Consider the following 12,371-nt stretch of genomic DNA (forward strand, 5'->3'; position numbering starts at 1 on the left):
GTTGTCAAAACGACTCCGAACACCCTGTTGGGAGAGTCTCCCTAGGCCATTCCCATCAAATTGCCTTCATCCATCAACCCTACATTAATGTTACCCCCTGCAAATCAGAGTTCCTGCCTCATCGCCATCAGAGACAGAAGATTCTGCGGCCAGAATTCGGGAGACAAGTTTTCCCAACGGCGCATGAAGCAGCAAACAACGATTTCAGCCCTGATGAAAGGTTCGTCTGTGGGCTCAAAGCACTTGACAGCACTGTGGTCCCCATGTTACAGCTGGGGAAACCGAGGCACAGCGCAGCGTCACCAGTATGACTTGCCCAGGAAGTTTGTGGCAGCCCAGAAGCCCTGGATCCTAGCTCAGTGCACTTCCCGCTGCCTCCTTCCTCTCCTAGCTGCAGGGGGCTTCGCGGGGCCAACAGATCAGCAGCCATTTCTCACACACGGTCTGCACTTTCGTTGACAGATACGCGCACGTCACTAGCTGAACTTTCCTTCCCTTCGTGCAACACCCTCGATGACCTTAAACCAACCACATGGATTGTGGGCTGAGACTTCAGTCCCCCTCTTACCAGCCCGTGTCACCCCACTCCAGACATCCCTACAGCACCACACACTCTTCATATGCTGCTGCCAGCGTTACCCCTTTCACAGCTGTAGCACCCGCCCCGTGTTACTGCCCCACCCTCTTGCACACCCAGCTCCTCCCTGCGCTGCACAGAGACACACACACACGCACCCGCAGCGGGTGCCTCTCTCCATCACACACGCAGGGTTCACGTGGCCCAGCAGCGTCTCCCTGTTTACAGGCGAATCCCCAGGCCTGCCAACGCACACCGGCCTGCCAGGGACAGCCGGACAAAGCCAAGCACCTCGCAGGGGAACAGTCCCCGGCTCAATGCTGCACAGGGAAGAATCTTTCTCAGCTCCACCTCATTAGCCAGCTGGTGCCTGCGTGAGCAGGGGGAGGGGCGCTGGAAGGTGAGCTGATGTGATGGAGATTGATGGGGTCAGTTGTCCCTTCTGGCAGGGTGTGTGTGTGTGTGTGTGTGACGACAACAGCCAGTCAAGCTCCCCACGGGCACAGTCCTAGTGTCCGTGTCAGCTTGTGGACAAAGGTGTTTGCCAAGCAAAGCGAGTGACAAGAGATTACTCACTGCACACAGCTGCCCTGAGCAGCACCCTCCATCCTGCTGATGGGGCAGTGTGAGGGGTTTGGAATCAGCTGACACGGACCAGAAGGGGGCAGGTGAGATGCCAAGGTTAGAGGCACTAAGAGCGCTACCTTGATCAGAGCCCTCCGGGATAAAGGAGGAGGGGCAGGAGACTGAGTGACCGTGAGGAAGGATGGTCCACCGGTTAGAGCATTAGCCTGGGACTTCATTTCTCTTCTCTGTAGGTGCTGGGGCCAAGGTGCATGCTGATGGGGATCATACATGTATCAAACCCATGTGCCCAGGTGGGGCAATAGTGCACAAGGGACAGGAGTGGGCAGAGTCATGGGTAGAATCACAGGAGCACAAGAAAATCACTACAGCAACAAACAGGCTTCTACACAACTTGAGTCGCAGCTTTGTCTCCCTTGTGTACCAGGGACAGCTGTCTGGAACTCTACACAGCACCCAGGGACATCTAGCGGCTGAAAAATGTGCTACAAGCAAGCCTCTTGTGGCAGGTGGGAACACAGAGAAGAGTATGCAGAGATGAGCGTCAGAGGGAAAAGGGAAGAATGTGCACACGTGTTCCTCTTGAGGGGTGTAGGAGGCTCCCCTGTCCCAGCCCATCCCCGGACGCTGCCAGACTGGACACAGAGTCACCGCTGAGTAGAAACATAAGAACGGCCGTACTGGGTCAGACCAAAGGTCCATCTGGCCCAGTATCCTGTCTGCCGACAGCGGCCAACACCAGGTGCCCCAGAGGGTGGACCGAAGACAATGATCAAGCGATTTGTCTCCTGCCATCTCTCTCCAGCCTCTGACAGACAGAGGCCAAGGACACCATTTTATCCCCTGGCTAATAGCCTTTTATGGACCTAACCTCCATGAAATTATCTAGCATCTCTTTAAACTCTGTTATAGTTCTAGCCTTCACAGCCTCTGGCGAGGAGTTCCACAGGTTGACTACGTGCTGTGTGAAAAAGAACTTCCTTTTATTTGTTTTAAACCTGCTACCCGTTAATTTCATTCGGTGTCCTCTAGTTCTTCTATTATGGGAACTAATAAATAACTTTTCTTTATCAGCCCTCTCCACACCACTCATGATTTTATAGACCTCTATCATATCCCCCCTCAGTCTCCTCTTTTCTAAACTGAAAAGTCCCAGTCGCTTTAACCTCTCTTTATAACTCCCTGATCTCACTAACCCTAACCCGCCTCCTGCTGCCCCAACCTTAAACTGCAGCTTCCTTGGGGCAGGGCCTGGATGCACAGAGCCCCAGACCACACGGGGGTGTGTCCAGCCCGAGGTCCCTGGCACGGGGGCGCTGTACGCCCCAGAGAGCCACACGCTTGCAGGGGACAGTCTGGAGCATGGGGCCTGCAGAATTTCTTTGGTCCCCTCCCTCCTGCTGAAACCGGAACCTCTGAGCAGCCGATTCCCCAGCAGCTCCCTGGGAAACCGCGCTCAATGCCCAGTCCCGGAGCGGGTAAGAGGGCACCAGCTGCACAGGGCAGGGAAGCCCCAGGAAGGAGCAGCTTCAGGCCAGCCTGGGAGAAGGGTCTCCTCCCTCCGCTCCTGCCAGGGTCCTGGGAGCAGCTGGTGGAGAGAGGCAAGGGCCAGAGGACAACGCCCAGGGTGCTATGAACAGGCCACGGCACAGCCACAGGCCCAGCATCAGCATGTAGCTAGTGGCAGAAGCGGGGAGGCTCCTAGTTCAGGAAGATCTGGGACTTAAGGGATTTACTCCCCCCCCCCCCCCGCGCGGAGGTTCCCTCCCACTCTGGGGGGGTTATGAGCTGGGGACACAAGCTCGGAGAAATGAATTAACTTACCCAGACCCCCCCCCCCCAGGAGCCTGCAGTACAGCTGGGAGATGAACCCAGCAGTGCCCTAACCACTACTCCATCCTCTCCCTCTGCACCAGCACTGCAGACAGATGCCATGTTGGGCCCTTTGAGGAGGGCTGCCAGGGCCACGTTCTCCTCTCTGGTTCCTTGAGCGCTAGCTGGCTGCTTCCCCACCCCGATCTCTCTGGAGTGGCCCCCTGACACCGCCCCCCCCCCCACAAGTCAAGCAATATGCATGTTTTAAGTTTCCAACCCTGGAACTTTCCCTTGCAACAAACCCCGGTGCCACCTTTGTCCACATATTTACTCTGCTGACACCATCGTTGGACCTAACCATGCCAGTTACAAGATCAAGAACACGCATTCCTGTTCATCCAGAAATATAATTGATGTCCGTCTGCCATGTACATTGGACACTTCGCCAAAGAATCAATGCACCCAAAACAGACATAAGACTCTCTCAGAGAGAAAGCTGTTGCCTGCCATTTCAGCCAGACTGACCATTCCCTCAATGACCTTAAAACATGCATATTGCTTCAAAGAGACTTTAATGCCAGACTTCAACCAGAAGCTTCAGAATTGTCATTCATGCTTAAATTCGACACTTTACGTATGGGTTTAAACAAAGACTCTAATTATCTCACCCATTACAAAGATAGCTTCCCCAATTCTCACCCCAATGTCATTATCTCACAGAAACTTCCCCTATTATCACCCCTACGTCACTACCTCACAGACACTAACCTTCCCCCCCTCACCCCCACTCTGTTCTAACATTTGATTTGTCAATTTCACATGCGTTCATTTTTTTGACTGTATCACTTTGGTATCTATGGTTGTGCCGATTTTCTTCCACATATTGATCTGAGGAAGTGGGTCTGGCCCACGAAAGCTCATCATCTAATAAACCATCTGGTTAGTCTTTAAAGTGCTACATAGTCCTGCCTTTCGTTTCAGCAAGACCAGACTGACACGGCTGCATCTCCGTCACAATTCAAGCAGAATTCCATTCCCCCTCCCCCCAGGAGTTTCCACATTACTGACTGATCCAAGCACAGCCTGTTGGCTTTATCCTGCCCCTTCCGGCGCTGCCTGGAATCGGGAGAGCCCCCCTCCCCGCCTTCTGTCTCCCCTTCATCTGTCACAAAGGAGAATCTGGCAGAGCTGACCTCCCCCCACCCCCAGGGCCAATAGCATTTTGCAACAGAGCTTTCATGATGCTGAGGCTCTACTGGGCCCTCCATGTCCCCGCATGCCCCCGCCTGGGATAGCACAGGTTTAACACAAAGGGCGGAGGGGAGCCGCTGTGCTTGCTAGATCCATAGCAAGGGGCTGGAGCATCACAAGGTTAGAGACACCAGGGGGGCCAGACCAAGAGGAATCTGCTTCGGGTCTGAGCCCAGCAGGATGTTTGGCAGCGGGGATCGGAGTTCGGGCCCAGGCTGCACCTTCCCAAGCTGGATCTGGCGGCAGCAGGATACAGGTCCCCTCCTTGGGGTCCATGGGACTGTGCACAGGATCTAGCCCCCTTGCAATCACCCCACGCTCAGCACCCAGCACCTCAGGCCCTTGCACCTCGTGTCACTGACCCCGGCACGAAACGTGGCTGTTGGCGCAACGGAGGGATCAGCTATGCTGGGCGGGGCACTCGGATGCTGCACTTCATGGGCCACGGACAGGTCCTAGTCCTGCCTCTGCCACTGACTCAGTGGGTGAGTCACACTCCGGTGCCTCAGTTTCCCCACCTGCCCCGGGGGGGCGCTGGCATGGCCTGTGGTGAAGCACCGCGCGTTGCGACATCTGGATGAAGGCGGCCGGGGGAGGACGAGGTGATGAAGCATTTGGAGAGTTCAGCTTTCGGTGCTTCATTATTTCCATTACTACAGGCCAGAGACCCCGGGGGAGCAGAGCCCCCCGGGCAAGCAGAGCCCCCCGGGCAAGACGCCTGCTGTGCTGAGCAGCTTTGGCAAGACGGACACGAGGGGAGGGGGAAGCAGATGCGGAGAAGCGACTTGCCCAGAGTCGAACCGCATGGCCAGGCCAGGCTCCTGTGAGCCAGGCCAAGGCCTGCTCCACGCTGCCTTTCTGCCGGCGTGGGAAGGAGCCAAGTGGTTCATGAAACAAAGCAGCCCCACTGGCAGCCGGCTGCATGCACAGGCACAGTCGGCCAAGCTGTGCGCAGAGGGAGTGTGCCCCACAGCCACACCCCAGCCCAGTTCGACTGTTCCCTGGCCTCTAGAGAGGCCTCTCTCCGGTAGCCAGGAAGGAAGCAGCTTGCAAGAGGAACAGTCCTTGGCCTGGAGGAACACCCTTTGCCGTATCCCAGCCTGGGCTATTTCTCTCCCCTCCTCCCCGACCGTCAATCTCTCCTCTGGGGCACAATGGCACCCGCAGCGGCTCTGCACGGTTCCAGCTCTGCTATCGCCGGAGCAGCCCTGAGTACAAGGGGGTTTCTCCACCCGAGCCTGGGTTGTCAACAGCCGCTTGTTTCCCTGGTTCGGCCTTCGCGGGATCCAGGCTCACTGCTGCCAGGTGGGACAGGGAGGGCGGGGGCGGCTGCAGAGCCAGAACCGGAGAAAGGACGAGGCGGAGGCTGGAGGGATGAAGGCCCCATGTACGGGCACATGATAGAAGATAAGGGCCTGGGCCTGCTGCCACACTCAAGGGGCCAGTCCTGTCCTGCGACTGGCTGGCCCAGGCTGAGCGCAGCTGCCACGGGCTCCAGTGAGGCAGAGGAGGGCGAACACTTTCCCTGGCTGCAGCGGTCCCAGGTCTGGGCAGAGCCTGGTGCGGGGCTCTCAAGCAGCGAGTGAGAAGCCCGCCCGCTTGGCAGACAGGGCAGCTCATTGCGGGCCTAGGGCCCGGATTCAGAAGGGGCAAAGGGGGGGGGGGCACGTTTCCAGTGACCCGCTTGTACCGGGTCTAGACGTGGCCCCATGGGCCTGTGGCTGGGCGCCTGAGGCCTCCCCTCTGGGCCAAGGCTCCTGGGAGGCTGGCCTGCTGGGAGTGGAGTTTGCCCAGAGCCCCTCCAGAGAAGGCTTCAAGGCAGGTTTTCCGGGGGCCATGGGCCAGGCTGGCACTGGGACGGGGCTGTCCAGAAGCACACCAGAGAGGGGTCAGACATCCTGGAGCTAGCCCCCCCCCCCATATCATGGCACTAACAAGCGCACCAGGATTGTCTGAGCGTTTGCATCTCAGCACGGGGGGCGGGGGGGGGAGACGAGAAACCAGGAAAAATTGGGGCTTCCACACGGATCTAGAGACAGACGCGTCGCTGAGCTGCGCCCCCCAGGAGAGTTGTGGCCCCACGCAGTGCCTCGGTTTCCCCACTGAGGTGGGGGGCTGAGCTGCTCCATCCCATTCCATTGCTTGGCATCTGCAGGAGAGCAGCGCCCTCTGCTGCCCAGCACGTGGAATACTCACTCCAGATTATGGGTGGGGGATTCCCCCCCACACACCTGCCTCTACTTCCCCCAAACTACGCCGGGCCAGACGTGGACGGGGAGGGTCCGATCTCCAAGGCAAACAGCGGTTCTGGTTCCAGCGTCCCATGCTACCCGGCTGCAGGAGTGGTCCCCCCGGCTCCCTTCAGCTGCACAATTGAGTTCCTGGCCAATGGGGTCCATTTCACTGACCCGAGCTGGCTTCAGCACCTTCCAGTGGGCCCTTAACAGGCCATTTGCCTTGGCCTCGCCAGCGCCGTGGCACAGCCTGAGAGCAGAGCCAGCCCATGGGCCGTCAGCCCCCAGGACCGGAGGAAATGGAGGCCCAGGGAAATGCATCGTAATAGTCCAAAAGCTTCCCATTTGTCAGAGCCAAACGGCAGAGGACGCTCGAACCCCTGCAGCTCCCACGGACGCAGGAGGCTTCATCCTGGCTGCTTGTCCACCTGTGGCTCCCGCCACCGATGACATTAGGCCCCGTTGCCATAACATCATAGAATCCTAGGACTGGAAGGGACCTCGAGAGGTCATTGAGTCCAGCCCCCCGCCCTCAAGGCAGGACCAAGCTCCGTCTACACCATCCCTGACAGATGTCTATCTAACCTGTTCTTAAATATCTTCAGAGAGGGAGATTCCACCACCTCGCTTGGCAATTTATTCCAATATTTGACCACCCTGACAGTTAGGAATTTTTTCCTAATGTCCAATCTAAACCTCCCCTGCTGCACTTTAAGCCCATTACTCCTTGTCCTGTCCTCAGAAACCAAGAGGAACAAATTTTCTCCTTCCTCCTTGTGACACCCTTTTAGATATTTGAAAACCGCTATCATGTCCCCCCTTAATCTTCTTTTTTCCAAACTAAACAAGCCCAGTTCATGAAGCCTGGCTTCATAGGTCATGTTCTCTAAACCTTTAATCATTCTTGAAGCAAAATGCAGGACAATGTAGCACTTTAAAGACTACCAAGATGGTTTATTAGATGATGAGCTTTCGTGGGCCAGACCCACTTCCTCAGATCAAATAGTGGAAGAAAGTAGTCACAACCATATATACCAAAGGATACAATTTAAAAAAAATGAACAAATATGAAAAGGACAAATCACATTGCAGAACAGAAGGGGGATGCGGGGGGGTGGGAAGGGGGAGGAAGGAAGGTAAGTGTCTGTGAATTGCTGATATTAAAGGTAGGGAGAGTGGGATGTTTGTGAGTTAATGGTATTACAGGTGATAATTGGGGAAACTGTCTTGGTAATGGGTGAGAAAGTTCAAAGACTTGTTAAGTCCTTGTTGGTAAGTGTCGAATTTTAACATGAATGACAGTTCAGAGGATTCCCTTTCAAGTGCAGATGTAAAAGGTCTTTGTAGCAGAATGCAGGTGGCTAAGTCATTTAGAGAGTGTCCTTTCTGGTTAAAGTGGCAAGAAACTGTTTTCTCTTTAAACAGTTTCTTGCCACTTTAACCAGAAAGGACACTCTCTAAATGACTTAGCCACCTGCATTCTGCTACAAAGACCTTTTACATCTGCACTTGAAAGGGAATCCTCTGAACTGTCATTCATGTTAAAATTCGACACTTACCAACAAGGACTTAACAAGTCTTTGAACTTTCTCACCCATTACCAAGACAGTTTCCCCAATTATCACCTGTAATACCATTAACTCACAAACATCCCACTCTCCCTACCTTTAATATCAGCAATTCACAGACACTTACCTTCCTTCCTCCCCCTTCCCACCCCCCCGCATCCCCCTTCTGTTCTGCAATGTGATTTGTCCTTTTCATATTTGTTCATTTTTTTTAAATTGTATCCTTTGGTATATATGGTTGTGACTACTTTCTTCCACTATTTGATCTGAGGAAGTGGGTCTGGCCCACGAAAGCTCATCATCTAATAAACCATCTTGTTAGTCTTTAAAGTGCTACATTGTCCTGCATTTTGCTTCAACTACCCCAGACTAACACGGCTACATTTCTATCACTATTTAATCATTCTTGTCGCTCTTCTCTGTACCCTTTCCAATTTCTCCACATCTTTCTTGAAATGTGGCGCCCAGAACTGGACACAGTACTCCAGCTGAGGCCTAACTAGTGCAGAGTAGAGCGGCAGAATGACTTCACGAGTTTTGCTTACAACACACCTGTTGATACAACCTAGAATCATATTTGCTTTTTTTGCAACAGCATCACACTGTTGACTCATATTCAACTTGTGGTCCACTATGACCCCTAGATCCCTTTCCGCCATGCTCCTTCCTAGACAGTCGCTTCCCATCTTGTATGTATGGAACTGATTGTTCCTTCCTAAGTGGAGCACTTTGCATTTCTCTTTATTAAACCTCATCCTGTTTACCTCTGACCATTTCTCTAACTTGCTAAGGTCATTTTGAATTATGTCCCTCTCCTCCAAAGAAGTTGCAACCCCACCCAGTTTGGTATCATCTGCAAACTTAATAAGCGTACTCTCTATCCCAATATCTACATCATTGATGAAGATATTGAACAGTACGGGTCCCAAAACAGACCCTTGAGGAACTCCACTTGTTATCCCTTTCCAGCAGGATTTAGCACCATTAACAACAACTCTCTGAACAACATCGATTGGACAGACATCTCCGAGCGGCTGGGGGTAGAGGGGCTGTTTCTGATCCTACCTGTTAGCCACCAGCCGCCTCTTAGCAAAGCAGCACCCGCTCCGCAGCGGCACCCGGCGTCTCGCTTACAAGCAGAGAGCGGACGAGACTCAGCCCCTTGCCGAGCCAGTGGTAAGGGGGCCCCGTGCACTGGGGTGGGGATGGTGAGTCACCCACCGCAGAGGGGCAGGATCTAGCAGAAAAGGAGGGGACGTGACGGTGGATAAGACAGAGGGTGGCAACCTTCCAGCAGTGGCGTGCCAAGGTTTAACTTTCCCCAGCCCTGCCCATCCTGCCCCCACGTCCTCCTTCACCCCCTCCTGCCCCCAAATCCCTGTGCCCCCCAGAGCACACACCAAAGGGGCAGCAGCACTGGGACTCGCAGCCCCCTGGGAGCAGTGCTGGGCCAAGGAGGAGCCGGGGGGGCAGAGTCACTTTCCTTCTTGGCCACCCATGGGGGCTGGGGCAGGCAGAGCCGGGGGCTGCCCAGGGCTGTCTCCAGCCCCCACCTGGCTGCAGCAGGACACTTGGGAAGGGTCTCCCCCCGTAGGGAGCAGCCATGGCCCTGCGCCCCATGCAGGCAGCAGATCTGCTCATACAGCGAGGGGCTAGCAGGACTCCCAGCCCTGGCTCCCTCCACTGGCCTACAAGGAGGGGGGTCCCAGCGGGCCCACCAGTGCTGGGGCCAGCAGGCCCAGTGACTGGGCCCTGACTTTGGATGGGTGGCCAAGAACGGGGTGTGAGGAGGGACGGGCGGGTAAGCCCCCCCCCCCGGCTCTCTGGCCGGAGCACGAGGTGGATCATGGCAAGCCCGGGGGAAGGGAGGGCGGCTGGGCCACAGCCCCTCGTGGTGGAACTATTGTTTGAGCCCAGCACGGGCACAAAACGGCGGCTCCGCATCCGCCAGGCTCGGCTCCTCGCAGGCTCCGCAATCCGGGTTCTGTGTGTCCACACAGCAAGGCTGGAGCCGAGGGGAGTAAGGGGGTGGCAGAGCCCTGCAGGGAAGAGGCAGCGGGAGGCATTTGGGGAGACGTGGGGGGGGCTCTGCAGGTCAGTGCTGGGGAGGGGCAGCTCTCAGCCCCTCCTGCAGGGAGATTTAAGAGGCAGCTAATTGCTCCCTTTGCCTGCCCTGGCAGGGTGGGGTGAGCCCTGTGCGAGCATTGGGGGGCCAGGCAGGGCTCTAACCATTGCACATGACAGCAGCCCGCAGCCCTGCAGGGGGCAGCACGAGCCCAGTTGTTTCTCCCCCTTCCTAGCCCGGGTGCGTTACAGCTGGCCCGGGTGTGTTGAAGCAGGAGCCGCTAGTGCCCCAGGGGAAGGACCGGACCCCCCAGTGGAGCATGAAGCTTTGTAACTGGGGCAGTGGGGGGTGGAGAGGGGCGCACTGGCCTCTGGTGCTATTTCTGGCTCGGCCTTCGACTCCCTCTGCAACCTGGTGCAAACCCTGAACCGCCGGCTGCCTCCAGAGCAGGTTGGCGCTGTCTACACGGGGGAGTTACGTTGGCAGAGGCACCTCTTGGGGTGGCAGGGGCGAGGTGGATTTGCACATGTTCTGCACAGCCCAGCTCTAAAGGTAGGAGCCTGTACCCCAAAGTCTGTGCCACAGAGCCCCTGGCAGCCTGCACCGCGGTGGTTCCTGCTCCAATGACAGCAGCTCTATACCTGTCTGGCTACAGCTACCCAGGCCTGGGGTTTTCCCTGCACCCATACTGGAGGATGCGGATCCCACTTGTAAGCACAGGCCAGGGCTCTCAAACTCGCGCTCCGTGGGGCACATACAGGCCAGAGCACACTTGCAATCTGGCCAGGGAGACTTGGCAGTAAAGGGCAAGGGAGTGGGAGAAGGATGCCCACCCCCAAATCCCCCCCTTGAATCACCCCCCACCTCCCACTTGCTTCTGCTGGAACAGAGGGTGCTGGACACTGCTGAGATTCACGCCCGGGAGGCCTAACACAGGAGCACCCATAAGTCAGTGCTGAGAACTAGACCAGCTGCCAGCCCACCCCCGGCTCCCTACAGCCAGTGTCCTCGGCCTTTTCGCCCCGCCGCTGGCCTAGTTTGCACAGCGCGGCCAGGCCAGGCACGAAGCAGGGGCACAGGAGAGCCGGGTGGGCAGGTCCTGTCGCTGTAACAGGTGAACCGCTGTGCCAATGTCTCAGTCCAGCAATACAGCAGCCAGGCGCTGCGGGGGCTCATTCTTCCCACAGCTCAGCTGTGCAACACCCCATTTCCCTGCCTCCCTGCCCCAGCTCCTCCAGGCTGGGCCCACACGGCTTTCGTGAGCCCTAGGGATTCTCATCCTACTGCAGCCCAAGGCAGTACGTGGGGCCGGATTACTTGGAGCTGGGGGTCTCCCAGCTCTCCTCCCAGCACACACTTCCCTCCTCATTGCCCACTCCAGCATCGCAGCGCCTTGAAAACATTGGTCTGGGCAGCCAGAGAACAGGCCCGTAAGATTTCCTAACAGCAGCTGCAGAACTGCGTCTGGAGGCTTGGATCCTTGCGGGCTCCTCCCCTTGCTCTCTGCTTGGAGCACTTGCTCTTTATCAGTGTTTTGCAAAACAAGGAAAAAGTGACTTGCTGGGGGGGGGGGGGGGAAGGGGGTATCTACAGCAGCAGCGGCCTGCAGCCCTGAGAGGATCCTCAGAAAGGCCAAGAGCCCCACAGGAAGAGGGTGCACTAGGTGCTGTACAGACAGAACAAAGCCAGATCCTGCCCCAGCAAGCTTCCTCGCAGCCTGGCTTGGGCAGAACACGGCAAGGAAGAGCCTGAGCCGTTTACTCTTCCAAAGCCCGCTTCCCAGCTGTGCCGTTGGGGGCTGGGGCCACATGGCTTAAGCAGCCATGTGCCTTTGTCCGCAGCTGGCCAGGCCTCAGCACTGAATTATTCCTTTGAAAGCTGCACAAAAAAAACCAACAAGAGTAATGTCCTCTTTGAAACACCATCAGCAGCCACTGGCAAGAGGCAGGATCCAGGCTGCACGCACCACTGGTCGGATGCAGCTCGTGCTGGGGGAATCCCCCTGAAGGCTTCAGGTCGTCCCTTGCAGGGGCTTCTTGTTTAAGAAGCAGTGAAACCTGAAATTAGTTCTGCTTGCTGGGTGCATTATGGACCAAGCTTCTTGGGAAGTGCAAGAGAAGGGGGCAGGCGGCTGTAATTAAAGGGGCTGCAGCTCCCTCCCCAGTGACGGGGAAGGATTCCAGCAGCGTTCCCGGTGAGCCGAGATCCCAATGGCGCCCAGCTGGTTGGCAGCATGCCCACAGCTCGGGGTGTGTTCCTGTGGGTGGTGCACAGCC

Source organism: Pelodiscus sinensis, chromosome 32, assembly GCF_052426305.1.
Source record: "Pelodiscus sinensis isolate ZL-2025 chromosome 32, ASM5242630v1, whole genome shotgun sequence".
Taxonomy (NCBI): Eukaryota; Metazoa; Chordata; order Testudines; family Trionychidae; genus Pelodiscus; species Pelodiscus sinensis.